The sequence below is a fragment of the Odocoileus virginianus genome, chromosome 11 (assembly GCF_023699985.2).
Source record: "Odocoileus virginianus isolate 20LAN1187 ecotype Illinois chromosome 11, Ovbor_1.2, whole genome shotgun sequence".
In the NCBI taxonomy this organism is placed as follows: Eukaryota; Metazoa; Chordata; class Mammalia; order Artiodactyla; family Cervidae; genus Odocoileus; species Odocoileus virginianus.
The window spans coordinates 10,287,806-10,315,783 of record NC_069684.1 but is presented as its reverse complement, the minus strand read 5'-3'; positions in this window follow the sequence as shown (position 1 = coordinate 10,315,783).

Sequence of the window (27,978 nt, the reverse complement as noted above, 5' to 3'; positions counted from 1 at the left end):
TTAAATAATTTCAGAGCTGACTTAAGCCTTTTGTAATAGGATGATAACAGAATATGAAGATGAAGGACTCTGGCACCAGAATTCTTGGGTCCAAATATTGGTCATGTAACTCTGGGTAAAGTTATTTAACTTCTCTGTCCCTCAGCTCTTCATCTGTAAAAATGGGCATATTAATAGTACATACTTCATAATGTGATATAAAATGTGTATCAGTTAATGTGAATAAAGGTCTTACAGCAGTGCACCATGTGTATTTGCTTTATTATAACATCATCATCATCATATTTTAATGTTGCTCTAAGAACTCTCTCAAAACACTTTGAGTAATTTTTCAAGATGGATATACATGCTATATTTCCTAAACCTAGAAAAGCCAAGGCTGTCCTTCTGTTACCTTCACATATTAAAGACAATATGTCTAGGCTTTAAATTCTTCAGTATCAGTATCAGTTCAGTCACTCAGTCTTGTCCTACTCTTTGCGACCCCATGAACCGCAGCATGCCAGGCCTCCCTGTCCATCACCAACTCCCAGAGTTTACCCAAACCCATGTCCATTGAGTCGGTGATGCCATCTAACCATCTCATCCTCTGTTGTCCCCTTCTCCTGCTCTCAATCTTTCCCAACATCAGGGTCTTTTCAAATTAGTCAGCTCTTCACATCAGGTGGGCAAAATACTGGAGTTTCAGCTTCAACATCAGTCCTTCCAATGAACACCCAGGATTGATCTCCTTTAGGATGGACTGGTTGGATCTCCTTGCAGTCCAGGGGACTCTCAGGAGTCTTCTCCAACACCACAGTTCAAAAGCATCAATTCTTTGCACTCAGCTTTCTTTATAGTCCAACTCTCATATCCATACATGACTACTAGAAAAACCATAGCCTTGACTAGACAGACCTTTGTTGACAAAGTAATGTCCCTGCTTTTTAATATGCTGTCTAGGTTGGTCATAACTTTCCTTCCAAGGAGTAAGCATCTTTTAATTTCATGGCTGCAGTCACCATCTGCAGTGATCTTGGAGCCCAGAAAAATTAAGTCAGCCACTGTTTCCACTGTTTCCCCATCTATTTGCCATGAAGTGATGGGACCAGATGCCATGATCTTAGTTTAAATTCTTAGATCACACCTATTCCCCCTCAAAATCCCACAGATGACTCTTCATTACTTTCTGAAATTTAATGTAGCTAGAAAGTCTAAAGCCAAACTTATTTTTGTTTTTATGTAAATAAACTAATTTTCCATGTGAACTTTTGTATGATTTTTTCCATCATCATTATAACAAAATTTTTGTCAGAATGTCTAGGTGTAGTTATCTTTTCATTAGTTTTATCTGGAACAGTGTTTAAAATCTACTTACAAGTCTTTTCCTCAGTTCAAACAAATTTGACTTTCATGACATATTTATATATTTTGGATTTGCACCTTTCCATTTACTCCATCCCTAACCCTGATGTTGGGAAAGATTGAGGGCAGGAGGAGAAGGGGATGACAGAGGATGAGATGGTTCAACGGCATCACTGACTCAATGGACATGAGTTTGGGTAAACTCCGGGAGTTGGTGATGGACAGGGAGGCCTGGTGTGCTGCAGTCCATGGGGTCACAAAGAGTTGGACACGACTGAGCGACTGAACTGAACTGAACTACGTCAGAGGCACCAGTTATTCAGGTGCTGGCCCTACGATCTGTCCTCCATGTCTATCATTTTCTCTCTCAATTTTTCTCCACTATCTCCTGCATTCTTCTACAGCCTTTGCCCTTCAAAACAAGATGATTTTCAAATATATCATGTAGTGCTCTTCACTGCTGCCATTTTGTCTCTGAATGCTGCTAACAGAACTTTGGATATTTGAATAGTTTTCAATCTCTATCTTTCTTTTTACCTTATCCTACAGCACTTTTTCTTTTACCCATGTTGACCTGGCTTCTATTGAAGGCATCAGAGGATTTCCTGAGCTTTAAATCTGAATCCTGACATTGATCATTCTTAGTAGTATGCATTTCCTTGAGTTTTCCTTTATTCATAGTGTCTTAATAGGCCTTCCTCAAACTAGGTGAACCATATCTACCTTTAGAATTTGTCAGAAAACACGGTGAAGTGACTGCATTAGTCTCCTTTCCAGATATGTTTGGCAATCTCATCCCAATCATTTCTATAGTGAAAGAGCAGGCTAATGTGTGTATCTCCAGGTTTAATTCCCATACACAGTGATTTCACCTCTGCTAGATCACCTCTCTTCTTCAAAACAGAGAACCATTAACCCACAGAGTCTCTGGTCCTCTGCAGTGATGTCCTACGTGAAATGCAACAATTTCTAACCACAAGCTTCTCTTAGGTTTTCCTCTCTCTGCACTGCCCTCCAGCGTTTCACTTCTGGGTTCTTCACACACACGGCGCCTCCACAATCCCTCATTTCACTTCCTACTCAGTTGTTTTTGGTGAATCTCTGATTTTAAGGAGTTATAAAACGATGTTTTGCACCAAAACTCCTTTTGCACAACTTGACCAAAATAAAAAGTTCAGGGACCATGACTTCCTACATTCACATCCATCCCAGTTCCTGACTCCGTAACACCAATGGAGAACCCAAAGACATAAGCCTCATGCAACCAAAGAGTCCTGTGACTAAGAGCCAACTATGGGGAAAAATGAGAGGGAAGACAATTCCTCTAATGTCTAAATTTTCAATTGAAATTTACATTCACGTCTCTGAAGCATGAGAAACAGGGAGGGCATAAAGATATTTTCTATCATTATCCAGATCATTTCTGTTCCTTGTGGCCAAGAATCTGTCCATCTGCCTGTATTTCAGCGTTGCTTTGTTATGTTCAGTGTAGCTTCATCTGAAAGTATGGCTTCGTCTTAAATTTTGGCACCTGGCTGTCTGCACTCTACGTTTAATGTCCATAAATGTTTCAGTAGATCTTTGCTAAAAACTATATCAGAGTTTAAAGGAAATCAACCCTGAATATTCATTGGAAGGACTGATATTGAAGCTGAAGCTCCAATACTTTGGCCACCTGATGCAAAGAGCCAACTCACTGGAAAAGACTCATGCTGGGAAAAATTGAGGGCAGGAGGAGAAGGGGGTTAGAGAGGATGAGAAGGTTGGATGGCATCATCAACTCAATGGACATGAGTTTGAGCAAACTCTGGGAGACAGTGAAGGACAGGGAAGCCTGATATGCTGCAGGCCACAGGATCACAAAGAGTTGGACATGGCCGAGCGATTGAACAACAACAACACATATCAGAACCTACTGGCCATGTACTATTTTGAACTAAGACACCATTTTGCACCAAAACTCCTTTTGCACAACTTGACCAAAATAAAAAGTTCAGAGACCATACTTCCTACTTTCAAATCCATCCCAGTTCCTGACTCCATAACGTCAATGGAGAACCCAAAGACATAAGCCTTCATGCAACCAAAGACTCCTGTGACTAAGAGCCAACTGCCACTAATTTCATAGCTAAAGCTACTTAAACATAATCCTTTATGAAAAACATAGTGAAACGTTCTTACAAAACCAGACATATGGGCCCTGTGACCATGACTACAAACGGCATCTCCTCTGATATTTTTAGACCCCAGCATCACCACAAACAGCATCACCACTCTCTCTACTACCACTATTTATGACTCCTCCAGAATGGGACTCCTCTTAAAATGCGCCAGCCAGCTCAGAGCAGTGCTGCACTTCCTATCACACACCCAGCTGAGTTCTGCCTGGGGCTCTGCTGAAGGGATCACCACAAATGGTTTCCCAGAGGAGCAGCAGTTCCCACACAGCATTCCAAGGACATCCATACTTTAAAAAATGGGAGAGAAACATTTTCAGAAATTGCTCACAGCCACTTTATAAGAGGGGAAGAGAACACACACGCAAGAAAGATAGTAAGCATCGGAGTGCTCAGAAACATGGAAAAGGACATTTCTCTATCAGTGATGATGCCTATTATATGACATTCAAACACCACAAGTGCCATTCAGCTGCTTGTAAGTCACAAAAGGTGAGTGAAAACACTTATGTCCTTTGTCAAAAGGGAAAAGGAGGTGGAGAATCCTTCACACAAAGATCCACTTTGACTTAAAATACAGGGTGAGCAGTACTAGAAATCTCTGCACAAAGCCCACCTATTAAGATTCTGAACAAACAGGGAGCCTCAATACCACAAGGCTCTGTTGTTAATATGTGGTTAGTTATGTCAAGGACACTAAACAAAGCTGCTTTTCAAGTGTCAGTTTGAGCTCTCCCGGTTGATAACCATGGGGACTCCTGAGTCACCACCCCAAACGGGCAGCCATTGTGCTGGGGAAAACACAGATGGGCCCCAGAGCAGGCAGAACCACCAGGAGACCAGGACTTCGGCCAGCCAGGCTGGGTCTCAGCAAATTCCAAAGTGGATGAAGTTTTACCAGGAGGTCTGTCTGTTCTCCTTCCTGCACCTCCTCCACACCTGCTCCCCAAGCTCAGACGGTCACCTGGAGATGCCCCCTTCTCACGCAAGCCCATCCGCTGACTCAGATGCCCCATGAAAACCTCCCCTCAGGTCCCTGGCTTCTGCCAATAAAATCACCTACTTGATGCTGAGGCTCTGGGAGCTGCTGACAGATAAACCCATCTCCTTGCCAGACAAGAGATGCATTTTGTCCCAGACAGAGGTAGCGTTTGAACAGCTACCCTCCACCACGTCTCATCACCACTAGGCTGGGAGGTGAATCGTGGGTGGATGAGGAGGGACATATTAGTTTCTCCTCAATGATGACGATTTAAAAAAAAAAAAAAAGAGGCAGCTTTCAACTCCACCCTAGAACAAGCCCAACCCTGTTTCTGCCCCCATCTCATCACACTGAGTTTGGAACAGGGTTTCCTGGCTCCTTGACTTCACTTCTGATTAGCAAGTTCTTCTGAATATTCTGTGAAGGTGAGAACCAGCGGGTGTGGCCCCAGCAAAGTGGGCCACAGGCTGAGCCACTCCGCAGCCCCACCCTCTCCAGAGGACACGCCCCTCGCCCCCTGCTAAGATAAAGCCAACCTGCGGCCACCTTTTAAGATCCTGTTTGAAACAAGCTGCTTTTCAGATGCCCTCAAGAGCAATTAATTCTCTCTGCCACGGCACTTCTACAGCACTCGTCGTCCTGCCGTCTTGAACCTCTCATCCCAGCTAGAGAGGAAGAGCATTGGCCTTGTCCAGGCAGCCAAAGCCCAATGCATCTCCCCCTCCTCTGAGGACCACGGAGAAGTTCAAGCCGTCCTAAAAGGGGCCGCCGACTGCACTGGAAACAGAACCACTGTCCACGCCCGAACACAATGAGCCTGCGGGCGAATGGATGTCCGGGCAGAAGGATACGGATGCCCCCTTCACCTCGCTCCGGAGTCAAGAGAAAAACGAGGGAAGATGGGCCTCCGAGAGCTCCTCCTAGCAGATCAAAAGTAACCGCTAATGTTAGCCTCTCCCGCCAGCCATTGCCGCCAAGAGCCCACCTCAGTGCCTCTTCCCTCCAGAGTTCAAGTCATTGTATTTATTGCCTTGTTACGCCGCTTTCAGCTCCTGCAGGGAGGAAAGGGCGAAGGCCGCAGAAAAGGAACCTGAATTTGCACTCACTAGAAACACAAGTGAAAGAGCTTTTTTCTGGAAAAAGCAGAAACCACATCGAGCCAGGCTTAAGAAATGACCTCGTCTCCATTCCCTCCGCCCCCCCTGCCCATTTCAAGCCCACTGCCACTCAGTCGCTGAGACTGTCAACAAAACCCTTCTCACTAAACTGCAGTCCTGCCGCAGGTTTCATCTGGCTCCACAGCATTTCCAGCGCTCTGGGCTTGGAAATAAGTGCCGCCATGCTGCTTCCCTGTTGAGAGGCCCAACCAGCCCTCTGCCTGGCTACAAACTCCTCACCCCCCTCATGTCACTTTTTTCCTGTCCCATTCCCATTTTTCCCTGAGAATTCCAGCTACCCTGAACTTCCTGCTTTGCCCCTTGAATGAATGAGGCGCATTCACAATTCAAAGTCCCTGGGATACCAACTGTTGGCCTAAAATGCCTTTTTATGGCTAGGATGCAGCCCACACACCATACCTCTCCCGTGAAGTCATTTCAGAGTCCCTCATTCCTGGCTTGACCCAGCACACCTCTGTTTTCATCTGCATCAGACTGCACTGTAATTTTCCACTCCCGCGTCCCCTCCACTCAACTCGGGACTCCTCCAAAGTAAGGATGGTGCCTGATGACCATCGTATCTGTCTTGGAGTCTAGAATCAAGTAGATGCTCAGTGTTTAGTGAACAAAAGAGCCTGGAAGAAAATCAGCCTTCTCCACTCTTAGACCTGTGATGTCATCCACACACCCAGGCTGCCACTGAGGGTGACTGCCAAACACCGTGATCTTGACCCCATGACCATGATCACCCTCTCCTATCTGATTCTCCCTCCTATTAGCTTACCAATCTTTCACTTCCCACACAGCCCACTTGTGCCTTTCCCGGGACCCTTCTCCACACCTAGAATATCTCCACACCTCTCCCTTCCTACAAATGTGCTCAAAATTCACCTTGTTCTGTCAAACTTCCTTAAGCAATGGCAGTCAGGGCTGGTCATTCCCCTCTTCATATCCTATCAGAGTAAAAGGCATATTTCACACTGTATTATTCTACCCTTGGATTCTTGAGATTTTTTTTTTCTCTTAGAAGTGCACGTCCTGGCTCCCCAGTGAGAGCTCAGACTCCCTAAAAGCATAAACTTCCACATCCACACAAAGCTTCCAGCCTACTGCATCACAACAGGTGAAGTCACGTTCAGGGGGAAGGAAAGTGAACACAAAACCATCTGCTCTTTACTTCAGATTTAATTTGGAGACAATTATATGAATCACCAAAGGATACACTGCAGTGTAGCACTTTTATAGAGAGTCGGGTTTTTTTGACAATTTACAAGGCAGAAAGTTTGAAGGTCACTGAAGTGTTAAGGGTCAAACTTAGAGTCTTTGCATTCAAATCTTTGAAAACAAATATATATATTTGGCTTTCCTGGTGGCTCAGATGGTAAGGAATCTACCTGCAATGTGGGAGACCTAGGTTTGATCCTGGAGAAGGAAAAGGCAACCCATTCCAGTATTCCTGCCGGAAAATCCCATGGACAGAGGAGCCCAACAGACTATAGTCCATAGGGTGGCAAAGAGTCTGACATGAACGAGGGACTAACTATGTAAATTTGGGACCAAAAGAATTCCTTGTTCCCAAACTGTTTTTCATATACAATTTTGCAGGAAATGAAATATTCTTAGAGCCTGGACTCCAATCATGATGTCCAAGTGCCTAAAGTAATTTGCATATTCCTTGCTCCAGTCCCCGGTGGGTAGAGCCCATCTACTCTGGAGGGGATCGGGAGGCCTTCATTTTCTTAGGAAAGTTCACACTTTATTCTAAGAGGTTGCCAAAATCTGCTGGGCATGAGGAAACAGACACCAAAACAGACAGCCCACCACCATCATCATCAAATAAATCCCCTATTGCCACCTCCCTGCCTCCGGGCAGTCTGCTGAAAGACTGAAGATCTCAGCAGGGCACTTTTGTTATTTTTCCATACACAGCCAAACCTTCAGGAGGTTCCCATAATAGTTTACAAACCATCTTGTTGTAGCATGTGAAATTGTTATAGATAGTTCAGCCATTGTCGTCGTTCAGCCACTCAGTCGTGTCTGTCTCTCTGCAACGCCATGGACTGCAGCACTCCAGGCTTCCCTGTCCTTCACTACCTCCCAGAATTTGCTCAAATTCATTTCCATCGAGTCAATGATGCCAGTGATGTTTTATTGTTAATATGGTCATGCAGTGCCAGCTAACTCCCGGCCCCCTGCATGAGCTTAGTATACTATGGTGAGTAAGATGCATGGCATCTCTGACTCAAGGACCTTGGATCTTTCCAAGAAAAGAAATTATTTAAGTGACCACAAATGTGGTGTGCATTATGGAAGATCTAGGGGTAATGGTGCTATGGGCACACACAGTAGAGACAGAAACTGGTCTGGGGAGGAAATCCGGAAAGGCCTCCAGGAATCGATGACTTTTAAATTGAGACCTAAGGCTCAATAGAACATAATCAGAGAAGAGGGAAGGGCCTAGAGGGAGGTTACATCTCTCACACTCACAACCCCACAGCACAAAGTGGGCAGAGCCAGGATGGAAATCCAGGCAGTCTAAATGCACATGCATTCACCACTATGCCCACCTGCAGCAGGGAGGCAAGGGAGAGGGGGCATGTCAGGTAGACCTTATCAGATTTTAGTCCTAAGAGAAATGAGAAGGAATTGCACAGTTGTAAGTGAGGAACTGGCATGATCAGTCCTAAATTATAAAAAAAAAAAAAAAAAAAAAATTCACAAAGGCTGTTATCTTAAGAATGAATTAGAAGAAGACAAAAATTAGTTCAGAGACATCACTAAGAAGGAGAGGTGATGATGGCCAAGACCAGGTGGAAGCACTGGGGGTGGAGCACAAAGTGGATATTCGCCGAAGATGCTCCAGACTGTCAGGACTGACATACTGACTGGATATAACCAGAAGGCAGAAATGACCCCTCAGCCCTATGTTCTCATATGCCTTAACTTAATATTGCCAGTAATTCTGTATATTTATCTTACTTTTCTGCAGAAAGGAATGAAGATCTAAAGAAATGGTCATTTCAAAGTCAGAGAAGCTGTAAATGGTGAAGACGAGATTTGGAACATATGTATATAGATCTATCTTTCCTGCTGTGGAGGGCTAGGCCCATGTCTTGGTCATTTTGTATTCCAAGCCAGATGGGGCCCATGCCTGGCACATGGCAGGGGCTCAATAAGTTATTGACTAATGAGCAGAAGCAAAGGCGCTCATGTGCTCCACTTCTGTCCCTGACACCGCCACAGCATCATGAGGTGGCAGGTCCCACTGTCCCCAAACAGCACCGTCAGAACTTTTTAGACCTACTAAACAAAGAGGTTCACCCCAAGGTACGCAGATGTCACCTTTCTTTGCCTGCCTATCAGGCCCCAGCTGTTGATACCTCCACGGGCCCTCTATCACCTGTATATCTAGAGTCCTGAGTCTGCACCTCAAAGTTGCATCAATACCTTAGGTTAAAAGAAAAAAGAAATATTAAGCCAACTTAGGCTGGACAGATCAGGTATTATTAAAGTTCCTCCAAAGTCTTAATAAATTTCACAAATATTTAACAAGGGAATTAATTTGTGTAAAGATCTGTACATATTTGATAAACTAGAACCAATTTAATAAATCCTGTCCTGTTTTAGTAAATGATGGATTAGGGTTATATTTCCTACAAACAATAAATACATAAAGAAAATATTTGCTATGTATCTATATATACTGTACCTGCCTTTTCAAAGATCAAAAAAAGATTCTCTGCCAAGAGGACTTTAAAGCACTGTGTTGTGTGTGTGTTTGTTGGGACAAGAGAGTGAAATAACACATATTCAGATGATCAAGCTGAAGATGACTTCCTGGATAAGACAGCATGCCAGAGAGAATGGCAAAAGTTCAGACTAAGTGAAACTTCTAGAATAGAGTAAGGACAAGAGGGAGAAAGGATCTAGAGTAACTATACACTAATTTTTTTTAATAGCAAACGCTTCTGCCACTCATTCTTTCTCCCAACGCTGCCTCCTACTTTCTCCAATCAACAAAATCCTATCCATTCTCCTTGAAGACTCAGCTCAGACTTGCACTCTTATGTGAAAACTTCCTTAGCCTCATCTCCAAAGAGCTGGCACTTGCTGCCTAGACTCTGACAGCGCCCTGGGAATATGTACAGAATAGCACATATCCTACTGCAGTTATCTGTGTGTAGGTCACTCTCCCTCACTGTTCTGTGAGTTGCTTCATGGAATCATTATCAACGACACCAGTTCTCTCAACAAATATTTGCTGAGCAACCATATTGCTAGATGATATGCCCAATAATAACCATGCAAGGAAAGAAAAGGACAGGCAGATGATTCTTGCCTTCATGAAGCTTATAGCCTAGCTGGGCATCATGGGCATTGTTGATGTCCCTCCCATATTCTTTTAGCACTGACCTCTATACAAAGTAGGACTGGTGGGGTGGGGGGAGGGTGGCACTCTTAACATATATAAGACAAGAGAATTATTTCCCCTACAATCAGTCTTCAACCAGTGATGGAAGGAAAGTTTGCAGATAAATACCCCAGCCTCCTCCATCCTTGGTTGGGGTAACACTGTGACATGTTCTGTGTTGTTCCCCAGATCTCCCAGCAGGATGGCCCTCCAGCTGCCTGGAGTAGTAACTAGACTGTCAACATTCCCTTCATGGGCTTCCTTTCCTTTCCTTTCCTATCTCATATCCCCATTTGTTCACAGATTTTCCTGGAATCACCCTCCCAATAAACTCTTCACAACTGAATTCTTTCTTTGGGGTCTCCTAGGAAAACTCAAATCAAGACACTGGAGGAAAAATAAGTAAGAAGCTGTTCCACACCTCTTGATATTTGCACTCATCATCTTAATGTGGGCTCATGCAGTCCTCATCCTTAAGTGTGGGCTTGTGGGTTAGACTTACTGACTGGTTTTAGTGAACAGAATATGCTTCATGTGATGGGATGTCACCTCCAAGATTAGACTATAAAAAGTGCTTTCATTTTGGGTTCTCTCTCTCTCCTGCTTTCTCTAAGGAAAGACAGCTGCCATATTGTGAAGCAGCCTTGGGAAGAGGTCCACGAGGTGAAGAACGGAGGCCTGCAAGAAACCCCATCAATGAGCTTGGAAGCAGATCTTCTGAGACCTGCCAACTACCAAGTGAGTGAGCTTGCAAGCAGATCCTTCCCCATTTAGGCCTTGAGACGTCTGCAGCCCCAGCCAACACCTTGACCACCACATTCCAAAAGATGCTGAGCTCACCTGCTAAACAGCACCTAGGTACCTTACCTGCTGGAGGTAATAAATGTTTGCTGTTTTCATTTGCTAAGTTTTGGGTAATCTGTTATGCAGCAACAGATAACTAATACAAGTGATATGACAGAATTCTAGGAAGATGATGATGTAATTGTATCACGGGCTGTCTTCCTCCTTTTATTAATTCTCTCCCTGAAGCAATTCAGTTAGTGGAAAAGAAAATCTTATTGTATCACTGAAAACAATAAAGGGGTCTCAGCTACGTATCTGAAAATGTGGATTCTGGTGAAGACAGGATCCTAAAAACAGGGAGGAAAGATTGCCCCTGGTCTATCCTATCTACACCTGGAAGAGACCCTTTTTTCTGTGTCAGCTTTTCAGAGGCCCTGCCCACATTCTCACCACATCTTAGACTCTGCCAGGCAAGCAGCTACAGAAAAAGGAGTTAAAAGGAGATCCCAAAGCCACCCAGCTCCCCTCTGGTGCTTGTTTGCGTCTAACAACTCCAAAGACCCCTTCTCACTCACCAGGAGTCATTCTTCATACAGGAGGCACATCTATTGTGAACACAGTTGTGCACAGATGCTGTTAGGGGCCAGAAGAAGTAGCCACAACTGCCCTTAACTGGGCCTGATGTCCTTCCAATAGCTTTCAACCTAGATTTTTAAAAATTTTGGAAAGACACAAATTACCAAAGCTCACTCAAGAAGAAATGGAGCTCCCATTCATTGCTAATAGGAATATAAAATGTATAACCTCTTTGAAAAATATTTTGGCAGTTTGTTACAATATTAAATGCACATTTACTGTATGACCAATCAAATACAAAACATAACACACACAATGACTTGTACATGAATTTCCATAGCATTTTTATTTATTATGTTCAAAATCTGGGTTGGGGAAAGGAGTGCCCATCAACTGATGAATATATAAACAAATTGTGCTATATATCTCAAAACGGAATACTGCTCAGCTACAAAAGGAATGAACTATTGATACATGCAATAACACGGATGAAATCTCAAAAGCATTATGCTAAGTGAAAGCTGTCAGACACTGAGAGTACAGAATAAGTAATTCCATTTATATGAAATTCTAGAAAAAACAAAATTAAAATGATGGAAAATAGGTCAGTGATTGCCAAGAGTTAAGATTTTTAAAAAAGGAATCAACTACAAGTTGGCAAAAGGGAATTTTTCTGGAATGATAGAGACATTCGATATGATAATTACAGTGATGATTACACAACTGTACCTATTTGTCAACTTGAATTATATAATTATAAGTGGCAAATTTTATTGTATGCAAATTTTGCCTCAAGGAACTCTACTTTTTAAAATAGATCAGGGACAATCTGAGAACAGAAGTTATTGGAATTTTTTTAAATCACAAAAATAATAACTCAGTGAAGGAAGTGACTAGCAGAATGAATGTTTAAAAAAGTTGACCTGTGATTTAAAAGACCGCCGTGAGGGGATTCCCTGGTGGTACAGTGGTTAGGACCACGTGCTTCACTGCTGAGGGCCCGGGTTTGATCCATGGTCGGGAAACTAAGATCCCACAAGCTGTGCAGCCAAAATATCAAAAATAAGGAAATAAATAAAAGACTGCCTTGAGAAACTCATCTAAAACATTAAGCAAGAGACAAAGTGTTGGGATTTAAAACAGAAATTACAGGACTCGTGGACAATAGAGTCAAAAGAGCCAATATCAATACAAAAAAAGATGTCCAAAAGAAAAAAAATATAGTGGATGAGAAAGAATAATAAAGAATTCTTCCATAGATGAGGTTGGGTCAATGGACTTCTCTTACATAAAAAAGAATTGATCCTACTTCCCATCATATTCATAAGAAATTCTAGTTAACTGAATACCAAGTTAACAATAAATCTCTATGATTTTAGAACAAAAATAAAATAATGTTTTTAAGAATTCAGTTTGCTCTGATTGGATATGGCATCTATTTTGATTGGTAAATACTCACGCTTGTACTGGTGTTTCATATGCCATTGTTTAATATTTTTAACATCATCTCTGCCAATAAAACTTCAGATTCTGAATATATGAGTAACTTCTATAAATTAATAGGAAATAAATAGTCCAATCGAAAATGGGTGAAGGGTGTGAAGAGGCATGTAACAAACAAAAAAATGGCCAATAACTATGAAAAGTATCCAGCCTCAACAGTAATTAGGAAGACATTTAAGAAAGTGAACGAAACAAACAAAAAGAAGTGAGATGCTAGTTCCTACCCTTAAAACTAACAAAAAATTAGAAGTTTGACCATACCAATTGTTGGCAAGAATATGGAAATATTAAAACCTCATATATTTCTTATGTATACTGACACAATTAATTAAAAATAATTTAGCAATATCTAGTAAAACTAAAAAAATCCTACACATCTTATAACTCAGAAATTCCACTTCCAGTTTTATGCACTAGAGAAACTCACACAAACACAATCAGACACTAAAGTTCTGTTCATGAGAATAAAAAATTGGAAATAATTTAAATTCTCAACATAAAGAAATATAAAATGTGTAATATGTGATAGTCTACATTACTTAAGTAAGTATAGTTACAGGTATTAACATGGGTATATCTTTAAAAATACATAGCTTGAGTGGGTGGAAAGGTCTTAAAAGGTAATGCACAGTAGGAGATCTTTTAAGTAATTTTTATAAATGAATAAACATTGTTATCAATGAAAACATACAGCAAACATGTAAGTCTAGACTGGATACACACTAAATTCATGATAATTGTTTCCTTTGAGAAAGGACAGATGGGAACTGGACTACAGAGCGAAATACGGGAGATTGAAATTTCATCTCTGATGTTTATTTCTTTAAAAACAAATCTGTCACAGACTAAGAGAAAATATTTGCAAAAGACATATCTAATAAAGAACTGGTACCCAAAATATAGAAAGAGCACTTAACTCAACCGTAAGAAAACAAACAACCAGATTAAGAAATGGTCAAGAGACTGAAACAGACACCTCACCAAAGAAGACACACAGATGGCAAGCAAACAAAAGAAAATATGCCCAACATCATACCTCATTAGGGACTTTCAAATTAACATGAGACGCCGCTACACACCTATTAGAATGGCCAAAATCCAAATCACTGACAATACCAAATGCTGATCAGAGGCTGTGGAGCAGCAGGAATTCTCATTCACTGATGGTGGGAATGAAAAATGGTACAGTCACTTTGAAAGACAGTCTGACACTTTCTGACAAAACACCCTTTTACCATATGATCCAGGAATCAAGATTCTTGGTATTTACCCAGAGTTAAAAACTTATGTCCACACAAAAAAAACTGCATATGGATGTTTATAGCAGCATACTCATACTTGCCAAAACTTGGAACCAAGATGTCCGAGAGTAGATAAATGGATAGATAAACTGTGGTGTATCCAAATGGAATATTATTCACAAAAAAAAAGTCCATAAAAAGACATGAAGGAATCTTATGTTACTTTCACCTATTACTCAGTGAAAGGAGCAAATCTGAAAAGGCTACATGCCATCTGATTTCAACTGTAACACATTCTGTAAAAGGCAGAACTATGGAGACGGTAAAAAGGTCAGTGGTCCCAGGGATGAGGGAGCAGGGGAAGAATGACCAGACAGAGCACAGAAGATTTTCAGGGCAGTGAAACTCTGTGTGAACCTCTGTGTAAGGATGGGGGATACGTGTCATACATTCATCCAAACCCACAGAATGCACACCACCAAAAGTGAACCCTAACATAAACTGTGCCCTTTGGGTAATAATGATGTGTCAGTGTAAGTTCACGGATTCTAACAACTGTACCACTCTGATGGGATCTTGATGGTGATGGAGGGTGTGCATTATATGATGACCAGGTTAGGGCTGGGGTGGGGGAGTGATCATTTAGGAACTCTCTTTACTTTCTTTTCAATTTGGCTATGAACCTAAAATTTCTCTAAAAAGCAAAATTTATTAATATTTTTTAAAAATTTCAAGTGCACACAGAAAATTCAACATTTGTTCATTTGGTGTGGTAGATATCTATGTTTTATTACATTCTCTTTTGTAATTTTATTTTTTGCTTATTTTTAATTTCCAAAAAAATTCCAAAGAAAAAAATGATCAGAAATATATATTAGCTAAGTAACACTCTGTTGTATACTGACACTATGTATAAAATAGACAACTGAGGGGAACATGCTATATGGCACAGGAACCCTACTTAATGCACCGCAGTGACCTAAATGAGAAGGAAATCGGAAAGGGATGGGATATATGTACATGTATGGCTGATTCATTCACTAGAAACTAACATAACATGTAAAGGAACTCCAATAAAAATTAATTTAAAAAGAAATGTGTATCCAAAATTATGGACTAGAGAAACTAAAGATGAACATTTAAAATTTGATAAGAGGTACAATTCACAAATAAGATAAAATCATCATAAACATTTATATTTCAAGACTATAACAGAAATGTATAAAGTAAAATCTGTTTTAAACACAAAGAAGCACACTCCTCCATTATAGTAGAGATTTCCCCTTGCCTTTCAAAAAAGTCAGTAGGTAAAATAGATTTAAAAAATAGATAGCGATAAGGAAGATATGAGGAAATCATTGTAAGCCCAATTTAATAAACGTGCTTTGAACTTTTAAAAATATAAAACATACTGTGCTGTGCTGAGTCACTCAGTCTCAATCGACTCTTTGCAACCCCATGGACTATAGCCCGTCAGGCTCCTCTGTCCATGGGATTCTCCAGGGAAGAACACTGGAGTGGATTGCCATGTCCTCCTCCAGGGGATCTTCTCAACCCAGGGATTGAATTCATGTCTCCCACACTGCAGGCAGATTCTTTATTGTCTGAGCCACCACCAAAGCTCAGAAATACTGGAGTGGGTCGCCTATCCCTTCTCTCGGGGACCTGTCTGACCCAGGAATCAAACCAGGCTCTCCTGCACTGCAGGCGGATTCTTTACCAGCTGAGCTACCAGGGAAGCCCTAAAACATATTACATGTTTCAAATTACATATTTGAAATTCTTTTCAAATATCCTTGAATGGTTTTTTAACTGGCTTTATATAAGATCACAAATAAAACTTGAAATATTGAGAAGATAAAAATATGACAAGCCTGGTGTCCTGGCCCTATGCTACTTCCCTTTGGAAGGAGCCAGGCTGTCAGGGAAGGGCCCCCTTGCCAATCCAGCACTGAGAAGTCACTCTGCACAAGCCTCAGATCTTAAGGAGCAAGGTTTCAACCACTCCCACAGGGTTGCCAAAGACGCCTGGAGCAACTCTGTCCCTTTCTGGAAATTCCCCTTCCAAGGAGCAGGAGGAGGAAGAGGTTGAACTGAATGGAGGAAAAAAAAAAAAAAAACAGAAAAAAGACAAGCTGGATTCTTCTTGACCTAATTTACATCAGCTGCAAACCACAGCCTCTAAACACTCTTTGAGAGCAATGTGCATTGATTCTTTATCATATCAAGATGGGAAAATGAAGGTGTTAGTTGCTCAGTTGTGTCCGACTCTTTGCGACCCTATGGACTGTAGCCTGCCAGGTTCCTCTGTCCATGGGATTCTCCAGGCACGAATACTGGAATGGGTTGACATTCCCTTTCTCTAGGGGATCTTTCCAACCCAGGGATGGAACCCAGGTCTCCTGCATTGCAGGTGGATTCTTTACCATCTGAGCCACCAGAGAAGCTCATAAAGATATAAATTTCCCATCAAATTAGTGGACTTCTGCAGTAAAAGAGGTAAATGAATTTAAAAAAAAAAAAAGAATACAAGGGGCACAGTTAGACAAGAGAGGAAGTTAAGGAACTAGCGAATCTCAAAAGAGAGAGTGATGTTCTATCAGCAATGCACCTGCCTCAGGGGTCCTAGACAAAGCTTTTCTCTGGTTAATTTCACCTATGTGAGCTGGTTTGCTACCATTATGAGCACCACATGTCAGGTTTTCAGGGCCATATCTAAAACCCCAGAACAGACTAGGTCTGCACTCTTCCATAAACCTGAGTCAGAATAAATGGGAAGATTTATAAAGAGGAGGTGCAATTCTTCAGCTACATTGGTTTAAAGATGGTACAAATAAATGAGTTAAACCGTTTGCTCAGAGTGTTTCATGAAGCAAATCTAATGTGCAGTTTTGTCACCAGATGTGACTTTAACTCCTCAGTGAATCAAAAAGTTTAACAAATATTAAGATGGCAAAGATTCCCTGTGTGTTTGCTCTTTCATCCATTACCATTTAGAGAACCGAGGGCACCAGAAGAAAGCAGCCAGTGGGTTATGTGACCAATGGGGAAAGTCTGAGAAGCCGTGGAAGCAGAGGTTACTCCAAGGACCTCAGGGGGAGCACTGATCTCTCCAACCCTCCCAGAAGGAGCCTGAGATTTACAACTGCACAAGTTTCCAGAAAGTGGCATCTGCTCCTTGCTCCCGTTGCTTGTTCTTTTGCTATTGTTGTTTAGTTGCTAAGTCGTGTCTAACCCTTTTGCTACACAGACTGTTCTCTAGCAAGAATACTAGAGTGGGTTGCCATTCCCTTCTCCAGGGGATCTCCCTGACCCAGGGGTCAAACTCGCATCTCTTGCACTGCAGGCAGATCCATTACCACTGAGCCACCGGGGAAGCCCCCCTTAGCTCCTGAAGCCCCCTCAAAACAGACAGTGACAATCCTTTACCAGCCATAGGGAAATAATGCAAGTGTCGCCCTGGGACCCTAACCCAAAATCCTAGGGAATAAGACACGTGAGAGAAGACACCCCCAAGCATGCAGATCTGAGAGACTGACTGATAAGATCCCCAAGTTCCACCCAAAAAGAGCCAATATATAGGAGGGCAGAAGCCAATGGCCTCACCCTCTTTTTTCAGTCACATACACCAGAGCCAATCCTGGAGGCCAGAGACGGCCATTCACCCATGAAATGCCTTGACCCGCCAACCCTGGAGCTGGAAACATGTAGCAATCACCCAGTCCTGGGGACTCACACAGTGACCGTGGACCCCTGGACCATGTCCTCGTGGGCTCAGGGACAATCCAGGGACCGAGGGAGAGGCAGGTGGAACCTATGGGCTCCTTACCTGATTCCAGCAAAGCAGCCCAACCAGGACATACTCCAGACACTAACATTTTGCATGAGGGAGTTGGGAAAAGAAAGGCTGCCTTTACCTGTCTTACAGGTGACAAAACTGGGGTGCAGACGGGAGGACAGCAGGGCAGAGCACTTGGCCAAGCTATAGTTTTACTGCCCTAGGACTTCAAAGAAAGACAAAGAGATTATATGCCCAGGGGATCCCCAAGCCCCTTCCAGTTCATATGCCTTTGGGAGCAGAGATGAGCAAAGAAAAGACAAAATTCTAGATCCTCAAGGGAAATCGGTGTCTATGTTTGAAAAATTGCACCAAAGTTTGGGAGTGGTAAAAGGGGACCCACGGCAGAAATCCCTCCAGCTCAAAGCCATCATATGCCTGCCCCACAGGCGCCTATGGTGCAGAGGTTAAGAAGTTCACCCAAGACCACATGGCCCTGGGCTCCCCCGAAGGACCCACCAGGAACATGGCCAGGCAGACACCTCCCCTCTGAATTGCTCCCTCCACCAGGACAGCTCCATCCAGAATCAATGCTCAGAAGAGAAGTACTCCTTCCCAGAGAGTCTGGAGGGCCCCAGCTACAGAAGGAATTTTTGATGATCAGGCTTAGAAGCCTCGGCTGTTTCTCAGAGCACAGGAAGAAGCCTCCTCATGAACCAGAGGGCTGCTTGGACTGTGTTCAAAGAGAAAGAAGGAAAGAAAGAAAGAAATGAGTTGTAGAGGTTTACACTGATTTTTGTCCTGATACCTAACCAAAATGACCTCCTTTTTTTGAATTTTTAAGGTATCAGCCTCTGCTATTATTTGCCTGGGAGTCCATAATAGTCCCATTTTATTGGATCCAAATTTCCTATGTAGACAACACAGCCTAAGAGTCTCTTCAGAACAAGTAAATAATATGCATTTTCCAAAGCAATTTGCAGACACAAATACAATATGCGCTCCGCTCAGATTACCAAAAGGATAAAATCACCAAGATGATGATGATGATGATGTTAATAATTTCAAAACTAAATATTTCCGCACCCAAACAGAAATACCTACCATGTCCAGCAAAGGTCCCCTTCAGCCTGCTTGATAAATTATACTTCATTTTACTACCTACCTTCCAGAAGCCATTTCGCGTGGCTTTGAAAAAGCAGCTGAGAGAAAATCATCTTCAAACCTGCACACATTGTGTTTTAGGAATAGATTTTTTTTTCTGGTCCCTCTCCCTCAACCATCATCAACCACAAGAAATATCCTTGCACCCATGCTCAGAAACAGGCTTCGGAAAGGGATTAGAGGAACCTGTCCACGTGAGCGCCAGGCCCCTTCTGCAGGCCCTCTCAGCTCTGTTTGGGACGGATCCTGGCTGAAGAGGACTTCCCTGGTGGCTCAAAGGTAAAGAATCTGTCCGCAACTCGGGAGCCCTGGGTTCGATCCCTGGGCCGGGAAGACCCCCTGGAGAAGGAAACAGCAACCCACTCCAGTACTCTTGACTGGGAAGCCCCATAGACAGAGGAGCCTGGCAGGCAGTTCACGGGGTCGCAAGGAGTCAGACATGGCTGAGCGCGGAAGACTGGCTAAAGAGGGGCTTCCTTGATGGCTCAGCAGTGAAGAATCCTCCTGCAGTGCGGGAGACCTGCAGGATATGCGGGTTCGATCCCTGGGTCGGGAAGATCCCCTGGAAAAGGAAATAGCAACCCACTCCAGTATTCTTGCCTAGGAAATGCCATGGACAGAGGAGCCTGGCAAGCTGCAGTCCATGGGCTCACAAGGAGTCAGACACGACTGAGCAACTAATCAACTGGCCAGAGAAAGCCCTTCAAGTGGCTAAATTCCCCCAGCACCCACAGGCAGGCTGGGAGGAGCCGCTGCTGTATTCATCCTGAGCCCAGTAACAGCTGGGCTAAAGTTAGTCTGAGGCCTGGGATAGGACTGCCCAGAAAGAGACTAAGGGATGGAGAGAAAGGGGTAAGAACAGCCAGGAGGACCTCCAAGACCAACCTTGGAGAAGCAGCCTGGGTCTCTCCTCACTCTGTCTAATGGAGGGGGAGGCGCTGGATTCTTAGAGGGGACTACAGCTGCCTGGGACCCTCAGAGTACACCTGGGGTTAGTTACCCCCTCGCTGCCCAGTCAGATCCAGTTCTGTGCCTCCCTTCTGAGATGCCCTTCCCATGACTCACTGTTAAACCCTGTCTAATTCTTCAGAACTTTCCCACATTATCTATGAAAGTTCCCCAAATGATTCCTAGTCACTTTTAGATTTCTTTTTTTTTTAAGGCCATAGACTAAAACAGCCCAATAGGACAGATGATTATTAAGTCGTCTGTTTTTTCTATGGTCACCAAGTGGCTATCAGGGGGATGAGATGAACTGGGAGATTGGGATTGATGTATATATATTACTATGTATAGGGAATAGCTACCCACTCCAGTATTCTTGCCTGGAGAACCCCATGGACAGAGGAGCCTGGCAGGCTACAGTCCATGGGGCCGCAAAGAATCAGACACGACTGAGCAATTGACACTTTCATTTCCATAAACCGGATAACTAATGAGAGCCTCCTGTATAGCACAGGGACCCACCCAATGCTCTGTGAAAGAGGGGATGTATGTACACACATGGCCGACTCACTGTGTTACAGCAGAAGCTCACTCAACACTGTAAAGCAGCCATACTCCAATAAAAATGATTTTTTAAAAGCCTTCGGTTTTTTATGTCTCAGTCACATCTGGATGTGCGCGCATATCCCCGGACTATTGGATTTGGAGGCGGGAAGATGCATCTGTTAGGACTGGGAATTTATCCTACTTCTTCTGCCATGGATTGTTGGAGTGGAGTTTTCCTCTTAGGAATTTGCTAACCGCATGCCCCTTTATAAGAGGTTCACTGCTTTTAACAAAACAGGCAGCAAAGAAGCAGAATTCTCTGCAGGCGTGTGGTGTCTTCAATAGACCATGACTGCCCCACAGTGAAGGTCTGAAGGGCACCCTTCCACTCCATCCCACCCCTCTCCTAGGCAAGAAAGGGAAAGTGCAAAGTCAAAGTGAAAGTTGTTCAGTCGTGTCCGACTCTTTGCAACCCCATGAACTATACAGTCCATGGAATTCTCCAGGCCAGAATACTGGAGTGGGTAGCCTTTCCCTTCTCCAGGGGATCTTCCCAACCCAGGGATTGAACCCAGGTCTCCCGCATTGCAAGCAGATTCTTTACCAGCTGAGCCACAAGGGAAGCCCAAGAATACTGGAGTGGGTAGCCCATCCCTTCTCCAGAAGATCTTCCCGACCCAGGAATCGAACCAGGGTCTCCTGCATTACAGGTGAATTCTTTACCAACTGAGCTATGAGGGAAGCCCAGGCAAGAAAGGGAAGTCAGGGACTAAAGTGAGGGGAAGTGTCTGAGCCTTCTACAGTTTCTTGGGATCTGTTTTATGGTGAATGCAAAACTGAAAGGCCCCTGGCCGATATTCAGTGATACAAGACTCTGCACAAAGTGCTCATCAGTATGTCTGTAACCAGTGAGAGACTGGTGGCCACTGGTTGCTGCCACTGCCAGGCTGATTAGTGTCACACGTAGGCAAGGGAGGCTGGCCTTCACTTTTCATTGTAACATTGCCCACAATTTATTGGTTCTGTGCCCTAGGGTCACAGAACCTTCCTGGTTACAAAAGCAGAAATGATGTTCCATCCCAGGCATTTAAAACTCTGAAGGTATCTCCCAAAGCTGAGTTCATTAGGAAAGGTGTCCAGATTGCCATGCTGATAATTTGAAACAGTTAGCCATCAAGAGGACATATAAATTCTGATATATTCTCTGAGAAAGAGATAACAGAACTTTAGAGTCAGATCTTGACTTGATCTATAAAACTACTTCTAGTTAAAAAATACTTAGGATTTCTTTGGAATGGGTGTCCTATACATTCTTATAAAGCTCTTTCATTTTTTCCGTTAGACTGCGTGCTCCTCTAGGAAAGGAATCATGTGTATTTCTTCCATAGGCAAGCCACTACATAACTGCGCTAGGGGTCAAAATCCAGAGTACCTTATAGATGGGTATTCCAAACAGGTTGTTGACATTTGACGGGGCATTCCAGTCCTTGAACTTGGTACAGTTTCCATCTCATAAAGACATGTACACACAAAACCAAAGCCCCCCAAAACTGACTGTGGATAAGGACACCCACTGGCAAACATCAAATGTCACTAATTTCCCAAAGCCTCTCAGGCTCCATCAGGAGGCCAACAGAGTCACAATGGCCACTTAATGATAAAACCCTTCCAGGTGCTTTCATATTAACATGGTCCAATGTAGTATCAAGCTGAGAAGAATAAAGGTTAATATATTCTATTAGTCCCAATTGTCATAAAAATTTTACCTAACAATATGGTTCATTAAATGCTGAATCTAACAATTATGTTCACCATAATAGGAATTATTCAGACAGATATGATCTGAATAGTTGTGATTTATTAATTTAGACACAAATTTAATTAGCAATTGATTTCAATTGTGTCTGCCCCAGAACAATCAGTTTGGTGGAAAAGCAGGCTAAAAAAAAAAAAAATGTATCAACTTAAGAAATATCAGGTAACAACAAAGGAAACAACCACTCCATTTTCAGAAATGCTATTATGGTTTTTCCCCTGAAACAATAACAACAAAAATGATGCCAGGAATCTTGAAGAGGCGACTATTTTCCATCCAATTTCAAACACCACTCCTGACCCGAGGGGTACTGACATGCCAGTGGGTTGTACAGCTGCTCTGATGCAGACGCACTCACAGAGCGGAGGGATGTTAGAGCCCCAGGTTATTCTGGATCCACTGGAAACCCCAGCTCCAGCTCCAGGTCTAAATGGAGAACTGCTACCATGGCTTCCATCTCCTGTTCCCTGGGGCCCTGGAGAACACCCAGGGCTATCGCTCATCAGCTCCACAGGTTTCTGCTATCTCATATGTGAAACCAGACTTTTGCATTCCTTCTTTGGTATCAATCACAAAAGAATACTATCCATAATCTCCCAAAAAGTGGAGAGAGAAAAACATAGAAAAGAATGTTCTGTTTCTAAATAGGAAAACTGTAATTTTTCTTTTGGAGGTCCTTTAATCAACTCTCCACATCCAACTCCATTCCAACCCCCAGCTAGATCTGACAGACCAGTGGTGATTTTCCATTTAGAAAAACGAAATGTTTGGCTTCTCATGATGTTTGGAGAGCTGTGGTAAGAGGACAACAGAGCAGGGAGGATGGGAGGAAAAGGAGGAAGGAAACAGAAGAGATGTCTTCTCTTCACTCCTCCTTCCACTGAAGAGTATAGGAGCCAATGGCCTCAAACTTAGCTGGCTTCCCTCCTCCTAGTTCCATGCCTTGAGCTATCAAAGATAGTTAATTATATTCCATTAACAAATACATATATTAATAATAGAAATAGACATTTGGGATTCTGGGTTTAAGTCTTTTTACATCCAGATTGTGGCCCCTTAATATAATTTTCCACTAAAAGAAATACAGGCTTCTTCATGGACTGGCTGATTCTGGCATATGAAATAAACAAGATAAGCCTGGAACACTGAGTCATACCAGGCAACCAGCAACACTGCCAGGCCTTGTCAAAAGGACTCAGGTGCCAACTTAAAGGGGCTCCAGCTGAAAAAGTTGGAACAAATACAGTATAAACCAATAATGTTCTAATGACACAAAACAATAGCAACAAGTATCACTGGTCATCTTTGGGGAATTAAAAAAAAATTAGCTCATCTTTTGGACACTGGTACATAAAGGCATTTATCTGGCTTATCTGTATCTCAAAGTAAACACATGATTGATGAGAAGTTTCCCTATATAGAAAGCATTCCAGCTGACAAAAAAAGGAGGAATAGTAAATTTCCCATATTACTATTTTGTGACTTCAGTAAGTAATAAAACTAGGCCATGATCATCAATGGTGACTCTATAAAGCTAAGCAGTGATCTTCAATGGTTGCTTCCATTGAAGAGGACCAGACATTATGTGCCTTTGGGTGGATGTACAGAACATCCTTGAACATCTTTGCAAATCCAACGAATCTGGTGGCAACAGGCTGAATGTTTGCATTCCCCTCAAAATTCATGTGTTGAAACCCCAATCCCCAATGTGATGATGTTTGGAGGTGGAGTTTTGGAGAGATAATCAAGTCTTGAAAGTGGAGTTCTCATGGATGGGATTAGTGACCTTATAAGAAGCAGTCAGAGAGCCAGCAGCTCTTTCTGCCAAGTGAGGATTAAAGCAAGAAGTCAACACTTTGTAACTCAGAAGGCCTTCGCCAGAACCCAACCATGCTGGCATCCTGATCTCAGCCTTCCAACCTCCAGAACTGTGGGAAATCAGCTTCCATTGTTTGTAAGACACCTAGTGCTCCACTTCATTACAGCTTGTTGAACTAAGACACTGATCCCGCCTCTAGACCTAGCTATCAGTTCACAGGACATCCTAGCGGCAAAAGAACATGTTCGATGATAGCACACAAATGCATCTAACAAAATTAAGAACATAGAAACTTTACCAGGACAAATCACTTGTTTTCCTTTTAAACCATAAGTCACAAAGCAAGCCCCAAACAAAAATAGCAACAAAGAGAAGAATGAGGAAACCAACGAACTGAAAGAGACACTTATCAAGCCTTATCAACCAAGTACAATGTGTGGACTTTGGATCATCCTTCAAACAAACCAAGCTAAAAAAATATTATCACATAACCAGGGAAATCTGAATGTGGACTGGACATTTGCTGATGCTGAGGAACTGCTATTTTCAAGTTTAGTAATGGTAAGGTAGTTAATGTGGGTTTTTAAATAAAAGAGTTTTTGTCTTATATAGACACATACATACTGAAATATTTACTAGTGAAATGGTAAGATATAGGACCTGTGCTGAGGTCAGGTCCTCAGGTGATACAAAGACATGGTCAGCACCTAAGGAGAGCGAGGTGCCTGCCAATGCCTCACCTCAGGCATTTCACTTGCTTCTCGCTAGTCCTGGCCCTGGTGTGATGTCTGGAATTAGTTTCAAAATAATCCAGTAAGGAGGACAGAATGGTGGGTGGGAATATAAATGAAATGAGACTTGAAAGTTTCTGCAACAATAAAAATACAATTTTTAAAAATCCTTAAAATAGGTCACACTATTTTTTTCATTTTTAAGCTGACAGTTAACTTTTGAAATAAATGACAGTAATTACTATTTTCAAATGTCCTACCACTCAACACTCGACTGTGAGCTCCTTCACATCAGAGCTTATTCAGCTTTGATCGGCTGACTTGGAAACATGGCTCGTGTACCTCTGAAAACCAAGCTTTGCACTAATAGCTGAAGATGCAACAGTGAACAGAAAAGTCCTTGCCCACAAGATGCTTACACTCCTGCAAAGGATGACACCGTGGAAAAATGGATACAGGAGGGAGGGGCTACTAAGACAGAAAACCACAAAAGGGATTATATTTGAGAACTAGAGGCTGGAGAAGGTATCTCTGAGATGGGGCTGCTTGAGCTGAAGCCTAAATTTAAAAAAAAAAAGTCACCAGATGAGGAAAGACGGGAGAATCCCAGGCAGAGGAAGCAGGAACTGATGTATAGAGGCCCCAAGTCAAGAAACACCTGACCTGTCCCATAAAACAAAAGACTGACAGTGCTGCCACACACTCAGCAAAGGGCAGGAAGGAACAGATGAGGTTGAAAAGCCAGGCACAAGCTACATTGGTTAAAGCTTTCTAGTCATAATACCATGCCTGCTTGTTTGTTTTTTAATCATATATCCACTATAATGGGGCTTCCTGGGTGGCGCTAGTGGTAAAGAATCTGGCTGCCAGTGCAGGAGGTGCAAGAGCCTTGGGTTCCATCCCTGGGTCAGGAAGATCCCCTGGAGTAGGAAGCGACAACACACTCCAGTATTTATGCCTGGAAAATTCCATGGACCGAGGAGCCTGGCAGGCTACAGTCCACGGGGCCGCAAAGAGTCAGACACAACTGAGCATCCACTATAACAATCGGAGTGTTGGGTGCATCATGAACTCAAGGTATTGACCTAAATTAACTTCTGTATTTGGAAAGTTGCTCTCTTGGAACTTCAGACACAGGCTCTTTACAGATTAATTGTTAAATCTGTATTAAATGTAGTTCTGCTGAATTCTCAAGTATCTCTGTTCAGGAAACCTAGTGAAATTGGCCTAATGAGAATCTACTATACAGCACAGAGAATTCAACTCAGAGCTCAACGGTAAGGAAGTCCAAAAAAGAGGGGATATATGTAAACATGTAGCTGACTCACTTTGCTATATGACAGAAACACAACATTATAAAGCAACTACCCTCCAGTAAAAAAGAAAAGAAACTGGTCTATTTAACTCCTTCCCTGCTTCAGCATGAGTTTGGCTGAGAATGAAATGACAATGAGTCTGAAAATCCTTCATGCTTTTCCACAGCTTGAAGTGAGTTGCAAGGTGAAATTAATTGGGGTTGGCAAGACTAGAAGTTGGACATAGCCTCTTAGTTCCAGGGGCATGAAGCCTTCCCAGTTTGGCTTCCTAATTTGGTTTGAAATAAATTTCTGGAGTGTCAAACATCCCCTTATTCAAAGGTAAGTGCATACGTATATTCCAAAGCCAAATAAAAAATGTCTTTTGGACTATCTGCCACTTTCTATTACCGGTGATATAGCTCCCCTCATTTAGTGCCTGTGATCAAGAATTAACATTCCACCTCCAGCACAAATGAATGGGAAGGGTAACAGAGAGGAAAGGCTTTCAAAATAGCCTGAAACAGGAGCAATTTGTCTATATCTAATTTGTTGGGTAAAAGGACTTTCACCTATTAAGAGAACAAGGTAATCTAGTTTGAGGTCTTGAAAGAGAGACCAAATGGAAGGTTCTCTTTCTTCATAATTGTTCACATTTAATGGCATTACAAGGGCACATTAGTTCTTCCAACTGAAAGCAATTTAGTGAATATGTATGCATTTTGGTGGCACTGATATGTTAATACAGGGCATGAAATAGAAAGCTTTAGAGAACTGAATGCTAAAGAGGGCACCCAGGGGCTTTGTTCACCAACTCACCTGGAGCTGGGCTCCAGAGAAGAATAACCTGGAATACGTTCTCCCCTCCTGCAACCTACAGGCTGTGGGAGCAGGGGGTACTGGGAGATGAAGATGGGAAGAAGACCAGCTGAGATCTCTGTGGTCTGAAACCACCACAGAAGGGCGCAGACCTCACCACCCAGAATTTAACCCGTCTTCAACCTCAACCTACGACTTCACAGACCTTAAACAGTGTAAAATCCACCTTTAGCAAGCCTTCCTGATAAACCCCATCCAGATCGGTCGTTCCACTTGAGTTCCATCTACATGTGCACATGTTGCTGTGTTGCTTCAAAGAACACAATTTACCAATACATTGTTCCAGATCATTGCATATGAGTATTTTTGTGTTCATCTGAGAAATCAGGTGCCTGGAACTTTTCCCTCTCATTTGGGAATTCAGGTATAAAGTCAATTTTCTGTAATTGTTTGTGGCGTTATTCCCAGAAGGGGAACCATTGGATGACATTTCCATCAGAGATGAAAAGTGACCAGCCATTTTGTTTAAACATTGTTTGGTCACTGGAATTCCAATTCAGTTGGTATAATCTGTATTGATTTCTCCCATATGTTCCTTCATCAGTTCCCAGTACCTCCACTTCCTTCTCCTGCCCCTTTATCAGTAGGCTCTAGACACACAGACATCTGCCCGGAGGCAATCAATTCTGCTGCCAATATGGAATTTCACACACACACAAAAGTAAAAGCAAAAGTCTAAAAGAGATTGGTTAAAAAGAAAATAGAAAAAGATAAATTTTGACTCATTTCCTTAAGGCTCTTGGGCCTGCTTTCCATTACATTTGTGGACTGCTTTCTTCCAGTCCACAGACAGGACATGTGGTTAATTATTTTCATGGCAGACTAGGC